The sequence below is a fragment of the Camelus bactrianus genome, chromosome 15 (genome assembly GCF_048773025.1).
Source record: "Camelus bactrianus isolate YW-2024 breed Bactrian camel chromosome 15, ASM4877302v1, whole genome shotgun sequence".
NCBI classification, from domain to species: domain Eukaryota; kingdom Metazoa; phylum Chordata; class Mammalia; order Artiodactyla; family Camelidae; genus Camelus; species Camelus bactrianus.
In genome coordinates, this window is record NC_133553.1 from 47,076,627 (window position 1) to 47,096,629 (window position 20,003).

At 43.6% G+C, this 20,003-nt stretch overlaps 1 long non-coding RNA gene across 3 annotated transcripts in view; it reads right to left on the reverse strand.

Annotated features, from left to right (window-relative positions):
• The window catches only part of LOC123612062 (uncharacterized), a 103,158-nt gene that overhangs the window by 14,957 nt on the left and 68,198 nt on the right, over positions 1-20,003 (reverse strand). Inside the window, exon 3 of one of the 3 annotated variants that reach the window (XR_012498957.1) lies at positions 10,165-10,256. The exons of the other annotated variants lie outside the window; for them this stretch is intronic. This is a non-coding gene — a long non-coding RNA (uncharacterized LOC123612062). Of the gene's footprint in view, positions 1-10,164; positions 10,257-20,003 lie in introns of those variants that run through there. 3 annotated transcript variants of the gene reach the window in all.

The following is a 20,003-nucleotide window of genomic DNA, read 5'->3' on the forward strand; positions in this document are numbered from 1 at the left end:
TTGTTTCCTACAGCAATTTACAAAGGAGATGCTTCTGATGAGAGCCAAGCTGGGAATTAAGCCCAATATGATTAGAACTAGAGTTTTTAAAAAGAAGAAGAAGAATCTTAAAGTGGTTCCCAAACTTGGCTACACAGTGGAATCATTTAGGGATCTTTTAAAATGTCCAAAGCCCAGCCATCCCCCAGATCAGTGACATCACAATCTCTAGGGGCAGGACATAGGCAATCAGGACTTTTTGAAGCTCCCCTTGAATCTAAGGTGCAAACAAGTTTGGAAACCACTGTCTAATGGACAGTCTATGTACATTGTGGAGATTTGTTAGGAAACAGCGTGTCAGGTTAAAGGGAGAGAAATACAATCATTAAGAAATGGCAAGAAATTAGCCTGCCTTAAAATAGAACAGGATGCATGTCTCCCATTTCCATTATTTGTAATTTTTAAAAATATGTGTAGGTGTCCAAGAGAAATGGATGAAGAGACAGAGACACATGGAAAAAGAACAAAAGGGTCCAAGATGGCGACGTCAGAGGACTCTGAACTCACCTCCTCCCATGAACATGATGAATGTATGGCTACATATGGAATAACTTCCTCTGAAAAAAGCCTCAGAACTGGCTGAGTGACTCCTACCCCTCTGGCACGTGAGAGGAGGCCCACATCGAAGTGGGTGTAACTGCAGCAGGAATATGCCTAGAGTGCTTCACCTCTATAGATGAGCAGGAATTTCCCTGCTTATGACAACGCTGTGAACCAAGAAAGAGAGCTGTGTGGGTCAGACACAGGCACTATCTTATCTAGAGGTAATCTCTCCAAGTTCAACAAGGTCCAGCTCCTAGAAATGGAAAATAAACCTGTTCGCTCCAATTTGATTTGGTCAGGGACATCATAATCGTTAAGAGCACAAACTCCGGAGCTAGGCTGATGGATGTGATCTTGCGTAAGGAAAATTCCGCGTATCAGAAACATTCTTTCCATCCCCAAACCACAAATAATGATGTCACATAATCAACCTAAGTGTAATGATCCCTGCAGAAGGAACAGGGCAAGGTTTTTTAATTGATAAGTTCTCTTTCTGATGAACTGTAAGAACCACATTATCTTGGAGCTCCTTGGAAACATGTTTTCCACTATGTATGGAGGACATGGCAGTAAATCAAGTCAAATAAAGGCATGAAGAGAACATCCTTAATTTCACAGTCTTCCCCATAACACATAACACATAACACATGAGACATTGAATCTTAGCAAAAAATTGTACCCAGAGGCTGAAACTGTTACCTCGTCAAACAAATTAAGATAAAGATGGCTTTTTAGTGTGGATTCATCTTATCTCTGCTCGTTTTAATATACACCAGTGTTCCTCAACGTTTCACTCATCTTGAAGATAAAGTGAAAAATCCATGCCTAACACACAGGAAGATGGCGGCCAGTCGTCAGCCAAGTTGGGAAGTGGACAGTGCAGTTTTTCAGGATTCTAGTCTCAACTCCTGCACTCAGCCAGTTCTGAGGACCAGAACATTTCCCTCCTTTTCAACACTGGATAAACTGAGACTAATCCAGGAAATGGTGGATGGGAAATATGGGACTTGGGAAGGTGTTCAGCCCCTAGGGACAGCCCAGACGGGGGAGGCTCGCATCAGCTCACCGGCTCTTTCACCCAGCTCTCCAGCGGGCGCTCATGGGGAACACGGCGGTGGAATCTGAGGCAGCGCCCCTCCTGGAGCTGGCATGAGGGGAGGCGATGCAGCTGCTGTGTTTGGGGCACAGAACTCTCCTGGGCCTTTCTCCCCATCTCCTAGGTGGAAAAAAGTCTCAATCTGAGAGGGAAGGGTAACTGAAACTATTACCCTTAAGGTACTAGGAAAGGGGAATTGGAACACACACACGCACACACGCACACACGCACACTCTCACTTCTATTCCCGGGGGAGGGGCAGGAACGCGTGCAGGAAGAACTCCAATGACAGGCAGGGCTGCAGCACTGAACAGGCCACACCTGGGATACCTGCAGGTTAACCAGATCCTCAGGAACTGCTCTCTCCTGCTGTCCCCCACGAGCACCAGTAACAACAGCAGTGGGACGCTGTGGGGAGAGCTGAAAGAAAGACTCCCTGAGGCCTAGCATGAGGCCAGGCCCTAAAACCGAAATTCAAAGACACATGAATTAAAACCTTCTGGAAAACCAGGCCCTACCCTAAATAGAAGACATCTCTAGATGCCTTGAGGTCTGCGGTATGCTGAGCGTAACCATAGCAATAACAAACCGCCAAGCCTGCCTAACTCCTGACAAGGAGCTAACAAAAAACCAACACTAAAGGCCTAGCAGAAGAAAAGGCATAATAACCCTTTCCAAGCATAAAAACTACTTTCCTCAGTCTCCACTGACTGACGCCAACTGTCTAACCTGCAACCAAAAAGCTACAAGGTAACACCCCAGGGTTGCCGTATCTGTCACACAGCCATGAGGGCCATGGCTCCCTGTGCCCAGAAGAGCCCAGCCTGCCCCCTTTACCTGCATCTTCCTCTGGGATTCCATCCAGGAAACCTCATACTATTTAGTTGTCATGCCTCCTTCCAGAGTTAGAGCTGTGGTGAATTTTCAAAGGCACCGGTCTAATCCCAGCATGCCCTCTGAGACACCCCAGGCCCAAGAGGAGTCTGGAGAGAGCCCCTCCCCCTGACACTCTGCCCTGCTCAGGGGGGGGTCTCTAGGATTTTAATATAGTTACTATCTATCTTAAAAGAAAAAAAAAAACTAGAGTTAAATCTAAATAATTATTGAGTGAGGACCTTGAACTTGGTGTCAGAGTGGGATAGAAATCAAGGGAGTTCATTGCCATTTTAGACACAGCAATCGATATATTTTTGCCTCATAGAATGTTCATTTCCATGACCTAATTTTAGCTTGCATCTCTGTGAAGTAGAGAAAGTATTATTTTTCTCTCCCACTTTCACAGATGGAGAAATGGATCAAGAGCATCTCATGATTTACTCAGCATCACAGAGCAAAGCCAGTGCAGGAATAGGACTAGAATTTGGTTTTTCAAAGCTCCCAGTTCAGAAGTTCCTTTCTTCCATGCTGTATTGCCTCACTGCCCTTGAAAAGCTCTGTAACAGTGGGAAAAGTTACAGTGATCACCAAAACAAGAAAACATGACACTTGGAGAGTGGAACGAAAGAGTTCTGCTATTAGAGGGGGAAAAAAAATCTAGAACAGATGCCAAGAGACACATCAAGGTGGTAGCAAAGTGCTGGGCACTCTGACCTTGAGGTTGCCTCATGAATATTAGATGAGGTTAACATACTGGATTTGCCTCCAAATTTTCATGGGGTTGGTGGGCTGAAGTAATGCCAGCCAGGGCACAGGCAATGATTTTTAGGACAAAAAAAAAAAAAAAAGAAGTAGCCTTATAGGTATTTTCTTTTGGTCTACAGTTTGAAGGCCCCTCTTCAGTCAAGTCGGTTGGAGATGGCCAGTGAGTTGTGATTGCCCTGGATTTTATTGCTGGCAAGAAATAGAAGTTCACCAGAGTTGGCTTAACCACAGTAGGATGGAGGGGTGACTTAAAGGCCCCAAGGGCAAGAATGTGTCAGGCCTAAGGAAAAACTTGTAGACTATCAGAAACTCAAGGATATGTGCTCTCTTCAGCTTTCATTTCTGTTTCTCTCTGAGTATTTGTGTCTATCTTTTTTTTTTCCTGTGGAGTTCCCTCTGCTGTTTTATCCACCTGTGGGATCAAAACAGACACGCACAGCTCTCAAAGCTCATATTTCAGCCATCTGAACCCAGTCTCTCTCCCCTATCCTTCTCTCTCAAACAAAACCCCCATGGAAGGAACTCTTTTGGCCCAGATTGGCTCAGGAATCCCTGATCCAATCAATCATGACCAGCAGCCAGGGTTCCATTAGACATAAACAGCTGTTGGGAGCCACTCTCTACAGATGGCAATAAGGCATTTATAGATAGGAATTATTTAAGCTGGGCATATACTTTGAAATATATCTACCAGTCATACCCACTAGGATAGCTATATTAAAAAAAGGAAAATAGGAAACATTAGCAAGAATATGGAGAAATTGGAACCTTCTTGTAATGTACATGATAATATGAATATAAATGTAAAATGATGCAGTTACTATGGAAAAGAGTTTGGTGGTTCCTCAATAAATTGAACATAGCATTATCATATGACTCAACAATTCAACTGGGTATACACCCAAAATAACTGAAAACACGTGTTGAAACAAACACTTGTTCACAAGCCACAGCAGCACTATTCAGCACAGGTAAAAGGTGGAAACAACCCAAATGTCCAGTTGATGAGTGGATAAACAATGTGGTATAGCTACTTGGCCATACAATGGAATACTATTTGGCCTTAAAAAAAGAAATGAAGTGCTGATATGTTACACCATAGATGAACCTGAAAGACATTATGCTGACTGGAAGAAGCCAGCTACAAAACCCCTCATAGTGTACAATGCCCACTTATATGAAACATTCAGACCAGGCAAATCCACAGAGCAAAGCAGATTAATGGTTGCCAGGAGTGGGGGAAATAGGAATGAAGAGTGACTGCTTAACGGGTCTAGGGTCTCCTTTTTGGGGTGATAAAAATGTTGTGAAACTAGAAAGTGGTGATAGTTGCACAACATTGTGAAGGTAATAAATGTCACTGAATTGTACACTTTAAAATTTTATATGTCTTGTTAAAACAATTAAAAATATATAATATAATATAATATAATATAATATAATATAATAAATATATGTAATTATATACATATATTTGTAATAACCTCAAAATGTTCTGAGAAGACTGATCACATTTACTATCCTGGAGTAGCCTAGCTGAGAATAATACCTATACGTGAACTCATTGCTCATTCAGTAAACATGAATGAATGGAGCATTTCTTACGTGTCAAACTGTGCCAGCATCAAGCATATAGGGGCTCAGAGGCCAAGTCTCCAGCCTCAAGGGGCTGACAGATTAGTGGAGCAGATACAATCAATGGATAATTTCACTACAATGTGGTAAGTGCTAAGACTAAGCCATGCTTGTGGTGTTTGGGGAGCCTAGGTGAGGCATGATCATGAAAGACTGACTTAGGGATGAGGCAACACCTGAGCTGATCCCCAAGAGATGAGCAGGAGTTGTCCTGGTGAGGCGGCAAGGAGGGGAGCAGGCATTGAAGACAGAGGAAAGAAATGCACTAAGGCACAGAGATGAGACAAAAAGTGGACAGTGGAAGAGGGGCTAAACTGTGTGACAGGGAGAGGGAGAGGAAGCAGGACGAAAATGGGGGAAGCCCTTGACCATCCAAAGGAACCTGGATTTCATCGCAAAGACCATGGCATGCCTGAAGGATCCTCAGCACAAGAGCACCCTGGGGAGAAGCAGGGGTAAGGAGGTGGGAATGTGGGGCGGTGGGTAGGGAGGCAGGAGAACGAAGTGTTCACAGAGCTGACAATCTGAAGAAGGGAAAGAAGCAAGAAGAGAAAGGGGTCAATGGTGTCATAACTTCAGCAAAGTCAAGTAAGATGGGCTAAAAGTGACCGTGGACTTGACAACGTGTCCTTGGCACACTTTTTCGGCCCTGGCAGGCTATGACCTCATCAAGCACACTTCACCCTGCAGTTTGGCTGAGAAGGAGGTCTCAGCATGATGGAGAGGGAATGCAATTCTCCTGAGGAGAAAGACAAGATGAGAGAGAGAAAAGGAAGATTGAGGAAAGAGAACTGATGATGCTAAGGCTGTAGAGCTCTCAGGAGGGGTTACCTTCGGCCAGGTAAGGGTGTCCCCCTAGCCTCTCAGGTGTGGGACGCAGGAGGATGAAGGAGGGCAGAGGCGGGGATACATGGAGGGTGAGGGAATTCCTGCCGGATGGCCTCTATTTTCTCAGCAAAGCTCAAGGAGTGGGAAATGCTTAGAAGATCAGACAGGACAAGTTTCCTGACAGGGACCCTGAAAGGATTTCCAGGCTGCCTGGCAGCCTGCTGAGGCTGCAGATGATGCGTTTGTAGTAGCGCCAATCTGCGTGGGCTGTGATTCTCTCCAGCAGAGCCCAGGAGCCCAGATGTCGGAGAGAAGAGTTGGCCTGAGCAGGCTAGGGTGCAGCCAGACAGGAGCCGCAGCCCCAGGATCCCATGTGCGTGGAGGAGAGGGAGGTTCAGGCAAAGGAGGGCGATGAGATGGCTCGTGAAGCTTAGGCTAAATAGGGAAGGAAATGAAGAAGTGGGGGTAGGGTACTGATGCAATGACGGAACATGGCAAGGGAAAGAGACTAGGTTTTGAGGAGGTTGAAAACCCAGCACACTAGGAGGTAGGAGTGGACATGCTGGAAGGTGGGAGGCTCTGATGAGGAGGGCTGAAGAATAATTCAAGGCAATATATAATCAAGTGCTAATTAGGATGATATGAAATGAAAGTGGGCATAGGTGCTGGGGAGGAGGGGGACGCTCGGAACGGAGTGCTCAGTGTGGATAGGGAAGAAATCCAGTGCAATTTGCTGCGTTAACATTTACAGCCTGCGTGGCACCCTCAGTGGGGAATTCAAAGTGATGGTGCAACACATGGTATCTTGAAGTCTGGAAAGCACTGGGTGGATCAAACCTTTCTGAGGACACAGTTTCTCTGGTCTCAATAAAGGTGGAAAATGAACAATAGGAGAGACTTAAGATTCTCTTAATCCTGTCTATGAAATGCTGCTATGGTCTGTGTGTAGGGGCCCTGAAATTTACCTTGTCTGTCGTCTTATTCACCCCTGATTCAAGCCATGTCCACACTCCCTCTCCTCAACTGATCTGCAAATTTCAAAAAGCCTATTGCATGTTGTAGTTTACCACAGGATAAGGCCATGAATTGAGGTGGGTTTTTGTTTTTGTTTTGGCAGGGGAAGGGGTGGGAAAAATCATCAAGATGGTCTTTGATAAAGACAAGGTTTACAGCAAATGCTGCTCAGATGAGCCTTGGGCCAGAGAGGTTGAGCCCCAGCCTTCAGTAGCACAGCTAGTGAGCAGCAGAGCCCAGACCAGGTCAGCACTCTTTCCTCAACACAACTCAGAGGGGCCAGCTCACTTCCTTCCCTGCTCACTTCCTTGTCAGTCAAAACCTGAGTCTCCATTGCTTTCACGTCATACACTCTCTGCTGAAATTGAGTGTAAGTATCTGCACTTTTTGCCTAATACTGATTTCCCCTTCTTTCTTTTGATCTTAGCACCTAATTGATTGTTGTGTAGTACCTTTCCCCACCCTCTCTCCACCCATCCATCCACCTGGTGGCTCCCATCCAGTGATAACCATGTGGCCCAAGGGAGTCCTGTTGCTCTCCTGCTGAAATTTAAATCCTGAATCGAGACTGCTGGAGCTATTGGTCCCATGAACGGATCTTACCTGAAGGATATATCTCCTGGCACTAAGATCCCAGACCCATCCTTTCAGAACCTGGTTCTAAAGCTTTTCCTTCTGGTCTACCTATTCTTCCAGAAAAATCCCCATTTGTAACTTTGTGTAAGTGGGATTTGATGCTTGCTGCCCCCAGACACTGAAGGTCCAATATTTGTCATCAAATGAGAACAGTTTACACGAAGTTAGCACCTGGTAGTGCCATCTGTCAGCAAATGCTACCAGCACTACCTTCAAAACATGTCCAGAACCAGAACAGCACCTCTCACCAACCTTGCTGCTGCCCTTCTGGTCCAGCCAATAAAGTCTCTGGCCCAGAATACTGCAGCAGCCTCCTTGCTAGGGCACCCCTTCCACTCGTGTCCCTCAAGTCCATTCTCCACACAGCAGCTGGGGAGATGCTGTGATAGTGTAGGTCAGACCACATCACTCCTCTGTTCACTTCTCCCAGGGGCTCCCCCCCCACCACTCAGAGTGAAGTCAAAACCGTGACTGTGACCTTCACAGCCTACAGGGTCCAGCCCCATCACTCTCCCACCACCCTGACCCTGCTCCTCTCCCTGTCTGACCCCTCTGCCCCAGCCACACAGACATCCTTACTGTTGCTTCAACACTCAAGGCACGCTCCCACTTCAGGTCCTCTGCCCATGCCATCTCCCCCACTAGAAAGGAAGCGCCATGAGGGCAGAGGTTTGTGTTAGTTTTATTCATCACTGTATCCTCAGCACCAGGTACAGTGAATAGCACAAAGTAGGTGCTCAATTAGGATGTGATGAATGAATGAGTGATCAAATATGAACCAGACAGCCAGGTGCTACATCTTCCTTTCTCTCCACTGCCACCCCCAACCTGGAGACCTGACAAACCGTGGAACTTTGGGTTGATGATTTTAACACTAGAGGGGTCTGCCTTATGCTATTTTTGAACTGCAGCCAAGAATCACTTTTTTTAGAATAGATAATTTTTTAGAGCAGTTTTAGTTTCACAGCAAAACTGAGGATATGTGTAGAGGAGGATATATCCCATGAACCCCTCCCCCGCCACGTGCATAGCCCTACCCATTATCAACATCCCCCACCAGAGTGGTACATTTGTCACAACTGATGAACGTACATGATACATCATCACCCAAAGTCCATAGGTAACATTAGAGTTCATCCTTGGTGGTGTACATTCTATGGGCTTGGACAAATGTATAATGATGTGTATATTCCATTAGGCATCATACAGAATAATATCACTGCCCTAAAAATTCGCTGTGCTCCACCTATTTATCCCTCCCTCCCTAGTTCCTGGCAACCACTGATCTTTTTACTATATCTATAGTTTTGCCTTTTCCAGAATGTTGTATTGTAGGAATCACACAGTAAGCAGCCTTTTCAGATGGGCTTCTTTTACTTAATAATATGCATTTAAGATTCCTCTATATCTCTTCATGGCTTGGTAGCCCATTTCTTTTCAGCACTGAGTAATATTCCATTGTATGGATGTACTAGTTTATCCATTTACCTACCAAAGTGCACCTTGGTTGCTTCCAAGTTATGGCAATTATGAATAAAATTGTTATAAGCATCATGTACAGGTTTTGGTGTAAACATAAGTTTTAAACTCATTTGAATAAATAGCAAAAAGCACAATTGCTGGATCATGTAGTAATGGTGTGTTTAGCTTTGTAAGAAATTGTCAAACTATCTTCCAAAGTGGCTGTACCATTTTGTATTCCCATCAGCAATGAATGAGAGTTTCTTTTGCCTCATGTCCTCACCAGCATTTGATGTCAGTGTTTTGGATTTTGGCCATTTAATAGATACGTAAACAATCACTTTTTATATTTGTTTCTAGAAGTGAAACTCAAAGGCTACTGAAATATATATATAAATAATAATTTTAAACTCAAAGAGAAGCAAACAAACCAAAGTGCATAAACATATAAATATGTCTTTCTAAGCTGATAAAAGTCCAAGGGTATAGCCTTTGTGGGGCCTGGGTTCTTAGGGAAGCAAGGCTGATAGAAGTTTTTATTTATATATAAATATGATCTTTGGAGACTGCATTACATAAATTCCCCAGAACCCTTTCTCGGAAATGTTTCACTTTGCTTCAATATTGCCTTACATTGGAGAAAACTACAAGCTTTCAAATTGCCCTTGAAGGTGTTTGCTTCCTGGAAGCATATTATAAGTTATCAAAGTAGACAACCAGGATATTTTTACAGTATCCTGTGGCAAACACCTGAAAGACACCCGAGAGACAGCTGCTACAGCTGCAAACCCACTGGAAGACCTTCAGGTCTCTACTACCGGGTAATTCTGGCAGTTTTCAGGGTCGCTACCCTGGAGTTCCCCAAGGTGGAAGGATGTGTCTGGACTGAAATAGCCAGAGACCTCTCTTGAGATAGGCTGTGCTCTTGCCCCAGCAACCCCCACGGAGGTTCCCCTGCACGCAGGGACTTCCATCTCCTTCATCCCAGGTGCTTCTCAAAATTCAATGATGCAGAAACAGAATTCTCGGAGTTCTCTATGATGTCCCCTTTCATTCCCATTCAACCAGAGTTTTTTTTAAAAAGTACAGAAAATTCCCCATTGGCCCAGGGAAACTCCCCTTGAAACTCCCTAACTCTGTTGCAGGTGGGTGGTTAAGCAGGGCCCTCAAAGTTTATCTTCAGCGTGTCTCCTACTTACCCACACCTGCCTCTTCATCCCACCTCACACCTTTCCCCTGCTCAGGAAAGGTTCTGTGATGTATTAGTCACTTACACTTTGGGGTTAACTTCAATGCCAGTGTTTCCTTGTTTCCAGAGATGATTATGTTTTCAGCCACATTTCTCACTTTAGGCATCAACAATCTGGGGAGGAGGGAAACGAGAGGAGCAAGAAGATTCCTGGTCCCTCTGAAATAATACAGTAGCAGCAAGTACCATTTCCTGATCATCTACTGTACAGTTCACACTGTACCAGGCACTCGGCAAATATTATACCATCTAAGTAATGAGCTCTGATTAAATGACTTAATAAATGTAAAGTGTTTAGCACAGTGCCCGACACATAATAATCAATTAAAAGTAGTTATTGGGGGGGGATTAGGTTTATTTGTTCGTTTATTTAAATGGAGGTGCTGGGGATTGAACCCAGGACCTCGTGCATGCTAAGCAAGCACTCTACCACTGAGCTATACCCTCCCCCTGCCACAAGAAATTATCACTTTTAAAAAATAATAATTCTCATGACAATCCAATGAATTGTGTATTACTTCATTTAACAGGTGAAGAAACAAAGGTAAATGACTTCCAAAACTCACTCAGATGATAGATTCAGGGTGAGGATTTAAATCTAGATTTATCTGACTCCAAAGATATGCTCTTCCTGTAACACCATTTGGATTTCAAATCACAAAAGTCTCAGCTTGATCCGCCTACCAGTGAGTCTGGTCAGAAACTTTGGCACGTGTCCTAAAATGCCTCTTTTTTTTTTCCTATTTAAATTTATTTATTTATTTATTTTTGAGGTATAGTTGATGTTATGTAAGTTTCAGGTGTACAACATAGTGAGTCACAATTCTGAAAGATTATACTCCATTTATAGTTACTATAAAATACTGGTTATATTCCCTGTGCTATGCAATATATCCCTGTAGATTATTTATTTGATACTTAGTGGTTTGTAGCTCTTAACTCCCATCTCTGTCTTGCCACTCCCCCCTTCTCTTGCCCCACTGATAACCACTAGTTTTTCTCTGTATCTGTGAGTCTGCTTCTTTTTTGGTTTTTGTCATTACTTTGTTTTATTTTTTAGAATACAGAATTTGTCTTTCTCTGTCTGACTTATTTCACCAAGCATAATACCCTCCAAGTCTACCCATGTTGTTGCAAATGGCAATTTTTCTTTCTTTTTTATGGCTGAGTAGTATTCCATTGTGTGATGTGTGGGTGGGTGTGTGTGTGTATCACATTTTCTTTATCCATTCATCCATTGAGGGACATTTAAGTTGCTTCCATATCTTGGTAATTGTAAATAATGCTGCTATGAACACTGGTATGCGTACATCTTTCAAATTAATGTTTTCATTTCCTTTGGATATATACCCAGGAGTGGAATTGCTGGATCATATGGTAGTTCTATTTTTAGTTTTTTGAGGAACCATCATCCTGTCTTCCACAGTGGCTGCACCAATTTACTTTCCCACCCACAGTGTACAAGAGTTCGCTTTAATCCATATCTTCTCTAACATTTATTTGTGGTCTTTTTGATGGTAACCATTCTGGCAGGTGTGAGGTGATATCTCATTGTGGTTTTGATTTGCATTTCCCTGATGATTAATGATGTTGAGCATCTTTTCATGTGTCTGTTGGCCATCTGTATGTCTTCTTTGGAAAAGTATCTGTTTAGGTCTTCTACCTGTTTTAAAATCAGTAGTGAGTTTTTTTGATGTTGAGTTATATGAGCTGTTGGATAATAACTCCTTATCGGTCATATCATTTGTAAAATGCTTCACTTTTATAAGACTTTACTTACCAAGAAAACTCTTCTATCAGTTTTCTCACCCTCATCACTTTCCAGAGCAGTGGAGGTTATTTCTACCCCCGGTACTCACAGCACTTGTTGTTGAGGAAGTGACAGCCTGAGATGAAAGTCACTAACATCCTGGAATGTCAGAGGCAAGCTCCAGCATAAGAATCTCTGATTTACATCTGTTTCCAAGCAAGCTGGGAAAAAGACTAGCCTCAGTCTAATTTCTCTAGGACAAGACCCATGGCCAAGTGGCGAATGAAATGAGTATATGATGATGCTAATCCAAGCCTCCTTCCTCCCTTGTATATCTCCAATCACATCCAGGTACTTTCTGTCCACAAGAGAAGCAAGCTGTGTGCATTTCCAGGAAAGCGTGTGTGTGACTTCCTGTCAAAGGGTGGTCGGGACTTTGGTTAAGACTTGGTGTTAATAGGGTCATCCCTGAATGAACCAAGTAGGACAACACTAAAATAAAAACTCTGTCCTCATGTCTGACCACCTCCCAGACTAGAGCTTTTGGCTCACAAAGGCCAGAGCCTAAGTGTGGCTAGTGGCTGGAAAAACAACTCCGAGCCCAGGGCCCATGCAAGACATGTTTATTCATGGTGTCTGCCCTTCCAGCCTCTTGGGAATGGAGAGATATTTGTGCTAGATCACAGCCTTCCTCAAATGCTCCCTTGAACATGTGCTGACTCCAGGGATTCTTTATTCCTGGTGGAAAATATTTTTGCTATTTGGACAAATCCTTACTTTGATTTGGATGTTCTGTGCTGTGTCCCCTTTTAGCTGAATTCAAAATAAAATCCTTCTGGAAGACATGCCCCTTGCCCCTGCAGCCTGCTTGGAGGCTCTAACATGGACAGTCTGCGAGGCAAGCTGCCCCACCCCTGCTGAGATCAACATTCCCTGGGTCCACCCTGATGGATACAGAGTGATGTCTCCCGACAAACGTGAGGCACTCTCCCAGTCTTCCAGATTGGTAAAGAAGTCCAAACCATGTAAGGAAGTCACCCCTGAGGCTTCTTCCAGCTTTTGTTAATCAGACATGACAGCTGATTAGTCAGAAATCACCCATTGTGGTCCTTCTGCCTCTAAATCATATAAGGATACATGGATGGACTCCATAGGGCTGTCCTTGAATAGGTATGCTTAATAAGGTTTTCTTTCCTTATGAGAGAACACTGATCTGCAAGGCTCTGTATTTCCCTTGTTCAGTTTTATCCATCAGTACTTTTTTCTGCCAAATCTCATTTCTGGATCTAATGAGGATCCACAATTGGGCTGACACCAATGACCATGGAAGTCTTGAGAAAGTCTGGTAGCCATGTCATCGTTATGAGGGCTGGATCCCTGGTCTCCCATGTCACAGTTTCCTGAATTACTGGCCAGGAAAGCTCGCTGTGCTCGAGCTCCCTGAGCCCTGAGCTGGACCTATATGCAGCCCTTGCCCTCCCAGACTCAGATGACGCCAGGACTACAGGCAGCAGTGGGACTCAGGTGCCGGGCACAGAGCCCAGACAAGGAAGGCTGCAGCGAGGCTGAATGCAGTTTAGGGAATAGGCAAGAATTAGGTCAGATCTGGAAAATACCGCTGGAAATCTATCAACTAGTGAGGAGGGAAGGTCAGGAGCCAGATCAGTGCAGAGTGACAAGTGAGGGAGTCTATACAGGAAGACAGTATGTGCAAATCAGACAGCAGCCTGTTGAGAATTAGAATTGAAAACAAACCAGGAAAATAGTCCAAAAACAACCAGTTTTTGACCAAAATGTTGATGTAACTCATTGAAAAAAGGATAATTTTTTAAACAAATGGTGCAGGAAAGTGTGTAGCCATATACAAAAATGAACCTTGACCATTCTGTACACAAAATTTAATTTGAAATTGATCTTTAGGGCTAAAACTATAAAACCTTTAAGAGAAAACACAGGAAAAAGTCTTAGTGACCTTGGGTTTGCCAAAAATTCTTTAAAAGGATTCAAAAAATACAAACTGTAACAGTGTGAACGTATTTAATGCCACTGAACTATACACTTGAAATAGTTAAAATGGTCATTTTTATGTTATCTATATTTTACCACAGTAATAATAATAATAAAAGAGAAAATACCTTCTCTTCAGGCAATTGCCAGGGAAAAAACCTCACAAATTATCAAAAGAAAATTCAAAATTTTAAACTTTGTTCTTTAAAAGAACAGTATAAAAATGAAAAGGTTGCATATGAAAAGCTGCAAAACCTTATCTAATAAAGGAAGTGTTCTAGAATATATAAAGAATTCTTGTAACTCAAGTAAGACAAACAACCCAATTATTTTTAAAATGGGCAAAAAACTGAACAGACATTTCACCAAAGTAGATAGATAGTTAACGAATAAGACATGAAAAGATGCCTAATGTAATTAGTCAGCAGAGAAATGCAGATTAAAACCAAAATGAGAAACTACTATATATCTCCCAGAATGGCTAAAATTTAAAAGACTAACTATACCAAATGTTGGCAAGGAAATGGAGCAACCAGAATTCCTCAAATGCTGCTGGGAGGGATGTAAAATGACACAGCCACTTTGGAAAACAGTTTGGCCATTTCTCATCATATTAAACATATACCTACTATATGATCCAGCCATTCCACACCTAGGTATTTACCCCAGGGAAGTGAAAGCAAGCATATGTCTACAAAAAGACATGTACTTGAATGTTCTTAGTAGTTTTATTTGAAATCGTCAAAAACTGTAAACAATTCAAATATCCATCAAGAGGTGAATGGATAAACAAATTTAGTATACCTATACAAGGGAATACGACTCTCTGATAAAATGGAATGAACTATTGATACATGCAGCAACATGGATGAACCTCAAAATAATTATGCTGAAAGTAGTCAGCCCAAGAAAAAAAAGGACATGCTATCTGTTTCTATATATAAAATTCTAGAAAATGCAAATTTATCTATAGTGACAGAAAGCAGACAATTGGTTGCCTAGGAACAGGGTGGGAACAGGGGGAGTGAGGGATGCATTACAGAGGAGCACAGGGAAGCTTTGGGGAGTGACAGACATATTCATTATCTTGATTATAGCAATGGTTTCATGGCTGTATACATATGTCAGAACTCATCAGTTTGTATTGTGCCGTTAATTGTACATAAATTATAATTCAATAAAGCCTCTAAAAATAATGAAGAAAACAGAAGGAAAAAACCCACCCCCTGCCATCAATAAGCAAGGCAGGATCATGGCCAGAATGTGGGTTCTAGAGGCCTCACTAGGTTTGGATTCAGGATCTAGGTCTGACTTACTAGGGGTGTGACCTTGGCCAAATCATGTGACCTGTCTAAACCTTGCTTTCTTCATCTGTGAAATGGGGATAATAATAGGGTTATGAAGACAAAATCATGTAGAATTTATAGAGCACTTGCAACAGTAGCTAACATACTGTCATCATCTTCATTTGTGAAGCTGATGGTTGAGCTGCAAGGCAGACAGATACTGGAGATCAGCATCCGGGTGGGTGGATGGAGGGGAGTAGGTGAGAAGTCAAGAATTTGGGTCTGACTGGGATACCCAGAAGTCCCATCACCTCAAGGAATGCTGTTTTGAGGCAAACTTCTGACCAGCCAGGTTTAGCAGATCTAGAAGCTTCAGGGGAAAGAGAGACAAGCAGATGCACCTGGATGAAAGTGTGTGGATGGAAAATAAAGACAGTTGGACAGATTGTCCCTGAGTTTCTAGCCAACATCTTGTTGGTACCACATTAGACACATTGGAAGATAAACTCTTCCTCATCCCTCTTGCCCTGAAAATGGTTTTCTGACAAACCAGAGGGACGACATTTCAGCATTCCAATGCTTTCCAGTCAACTACCCATCAAGGTTTCATCTCAGCTCCTACTAGACCTGGGGTGCCACCCAAGAGAGTCAGCACTGCCCCATCTTCTCTCTGGTCTGGATGATCAAAGTACTCACTTACTCCCTGCCCAGAAGAACAGCAACAGGGCAGTGGTAATGCCACCAGGGGCTGACCATTCACAATAAGGGCAGCAAAATCTGTAGAGAAAGATGCAAGGCTTGGGTAGAAATACTGAACTGATGGACATGGAGGGTGAGGGGGGCAGATAACTGATAAGAAACTGGAGGAGATTTCTCCAAGGTCCATCACTGAACCAAGTAAGCACAAACCCAAGAAACAAAGAAACAAGCCAACCCCCCCGCCCCCCCATGAAATGACAGCAGTGAGGGCTGTCGTGGGATCCAGCTAGCTGGAAGCCGGCGTCCAGGCAATTTCATTCCCTGGGAGAGGTTCCTACAGGAGAAGGAAGAGGGGAGAAGTGGGAGCAGGATCATTCTAATTAATAAATAGGTGATCCAGCCCAGTGCTTCCATCTGGTGCTGCGTGGTGGAAGGGCCTCTCGGCTTCAAAGAACCACGGCAAAGGACAAGGGCCCTTAAGAGCTCATGGCTCAAAATCCAGCTGCACTGCTATGCTGGTTGCACTCCATCTGCACACCCAGGCCCCCTTGTCCCCTCCTACATCTTGTGCTCTGTGCCTGAATCACTGACCCCTTTAGGCTGCATGACCTCGGTTCTGATGGGTTTGGCCAAAGGGAGGCAAGGGGTGAGGGGAGTTGGAGAGCAGGAGAAATGAGAGGGGCTATTTCCGCCCTGTGCTCTCCTTGCCGTGGATCCTGGTCCTGGCGGTGGCTGTGTCCCTCCGTGACTCTAGGCTGACCCCATGGGTCTCATTCTCACCCATCTCTGGTCTCGCTCTTTCTAATCCCTGATCCTTTAGGCATGTGGGTGTTCAGAACATCTTGCTGTGGTTTGTCTCTGGGTGCTTCGTCAGCCTTGCTTGTCCCTTACGCCTGCTCTCACCGCTCAGAGTGACATCTCTTTGTTTGAACCATCTTCAGTGGGGTCTCTTGTTAGGTGTGTAATAGCCCGAGGCAGTCAATCTCTGGGCTCCACTTTCTCATCTGTAGGTGGGGTGCTAGCAGCCGTGAGGACCCGGAGGTTAACGTACATGGTTAGCCACTGCTGTTATCCCAGGTGACGCTCTAGTGGAGGACCCACGGAACACTGACTGGGATTCTGCATGTCTCTTCTCCTGCCCCCTGCGCCACCCAGAGCCTTTTATCACCATAGATAAGCCCTGCTCACTCAAACTGGAGGAGAGAGGAAGAATGTCCCTGTATCTCCCCATCACACCGGCCCAGGAAGGCAGGAGGGGCATTCTGCCAGCCCAGTATATCAACCTTCCCCTGACAAAGGTCAGCCTGCCCGGAATAAGGAAGTACCCGCAGCCAGGAAAGGTAAATCCAAACCTGAAAATACAGGAACAGAGCGTTTCAATCAACACAGGCCAACAGCATCCTTGCAGAGCACTGTTTATGAGGCAATAAACCATTTAAATGCTTTATTTTGGAACCCACAAGGTCTCCTTGAAGGGCTTATGAGAAGCTACTGCTAATAAGGGCTCCAGGAGGACTGGAGGGTGAGACTGGGGCACCTTTGCCTCAAAGCTGCAGGTTTGTTCTGTGGGAGGAGGGAGGCTCCGTGGGGAGCATCAGAGCTCGGTGATGATGCCATGAGGTGGGTGACCCTGGGGAAGACTTCAGGGTTCAGGAGGGCAGCCTGAATCACAGGGGCTAAAGGCCAATTTTGTGTCCCCTGCAGAGTTGTGAAGACAGACATTATTTTTAGCAGTGGGCAGGGAGAGAGAGGGCTATGGTGTGGGGTCAAAAGTACGCTGTGGGTCCTAATCTTAAATCCTGGCTCTGCTGTTTATTTGCAGTCTGACCTTGGCAAGTGTACTTACTTTCGCTGTGACTCAGTTTGGTCTCCTATAAAATGGGGATAATAGTAATGATATGCCTATCTTACCAAGTTTTTGACGGTTAAATGAGGTAATATATATTATGTACTTGGCATGGGGCTGAGCATATGTAAGCGCTCAAAAAATTAGCTATTATCAAGAATGTTACCACCACATCCATCTTTTCCCCTGTACCCTTTTCCCAGCTCCAAAGACAGCAAGAGTCCCCTAGGGGATTAACACATAATAATTGACCCCTATTTCTGGGAAGGTGATACAGTGACACAAATTCCAGGTCCAGATCAACTCTCACAGCCCAACAGAGTTCAGAGCTCACTGGAGGGAAAGAGCAGAAGCTGGGGAGGGTAAAGTGACGAGCGCCAAGTGAACTATGTGCAAATAGCCCCACAATAGCGCCAATGGCTAGTGGTCCCCTCGGGGCAGCGCCTTGGAAACTCTTTGACAGAGGACTGGCAAAGCTGGACATGACTACACACCCCTTTGTAGAAGGCAAAATAGTTGGGAGAGAGTCTCAGTTTCTAAACACACCATCACTCATAGGAAATACCATCTGCTGATGTTGGAAAGAAGATGTGTAGCAAGAGAGAGGGTGGTGCCAAGGGAAGAGGCCAGCTGGTTCCCAAGAGGGTTTCCAAGGTCACAGCATCCCTTGATGAGTTTTCCAAGGTCCAAGACTAACCCTCATAAGGCACCAAAACTTGATGTTGTCAACAGGCTGAGGGCACATTGTCTTTCAGGGATAGATTAACATCAACCAAAGTAATAAAACACCAATATATAGACCAAAATGCTATTTCTTCACTCTTTTTCTTTCTTTCCTTCCTTCTTTTTCTTTCCTTCCTTCTTTTTCTTTCTTTCTTTCTTTTTCTTTCTTTCTTCTTTTCTTTCTTTTTATCTTTCTTTCTTTCTTCCTTCCTTCCTTTCTTTCTTCTATTTAATGAATACCTACTAGGTGCTAGGCAGCTATGAATAAAGCAGTCTCTAATCTCATAGAATATACATTTCATTTGGAGAAAAAAATAAATATCTATCAAGAGAATCAGAAAATAAGCCACAGATTGGGAGAAAATATTTACAAAAGATATATCTAAAAAAGAACATTAACCAAAACATTAACAGAGAACTTTTAAAATTCAACAATAAGAAAATGAACAACTCAAAAACTGGGCAAAAGATCTGAACAAATAGATACCTCACCACAGAAAATACAGATGTCAAAGAGGCACATGACAAGATGCCAAACATCATGTGTCGTTAAGGAATTGTGAATTAAAACAGCAATGAGATATTTCTACAGAACTGTTAACAATGGCCAAAATCAGAAACAATAACACCACTACATGCTGGCAAGGATGTGGAGTGACAGGGACTCTCCTTCATTGCTGGTGGGACTAGAAAACGGTATAGCCACTCCAAAAGACAGTTTGGCAGTTTCTTACAAAATGAAACATGTTCTTACCATGAGATTCAGCACTCAAGCCCCTAGATATTTACTCAAAGGAGTTAAAAACTTATGTCCACACAAAAGCCTGTGCACAAATGTTTATAGCAGTTTTATTCATAATTGCCCAAACTTGGAGGCAACCAAGATGTCCTTCAGTAGGTGAATGGTAAATAAATTGTGGTACATCCAGACAATGCACTATTATTCAGCCCTAAAAAGAAATGAGCTAATAAGCCAAGAAAAGACACAGAGGAAACTTAAATGCATATTACTAAGTGAAAGAAGCCCACCTGAAAAGGCTACATGCTGTACGATTCTAACTACATGTCGTTCTGGAAAAGGCAAAACTATGGCTATAGTAAAAACATCAAAGGTTGCCAGAGGTTGGGGGGAAGCAGGGATAAATGGGCAGAGCACAGAGGACTTTTAAGGCAGTGAAACTACTCTGTATGATCCTATAATGTTGTATACATGTCATTAAAATCTGTCAAAACCCATAAAATGTACAACAAAAAAAGTGAACCCTCATGTAAACTATGGACTTCGGTCAACAATGAGGAAACAAAAGTGTCACACTGGTGCATAGGTGCAGAGGAAGGGCTTATGTGGGAACTCTCCACACCTTCAGCTCCATTTTGCTGTGACCCCAAAACTACTGTAAATACACTGTTGGTGGGAATGTAGCTTGATACAGCCATTATGGAAAACAGTATGGAGATTCCTTAAAAAACTAACAATAGACTTAACCATATGACCCCACAATCCCACTTCTGGGTATATACCCGGAGAAATTTCTAATTCAAAAAGATAC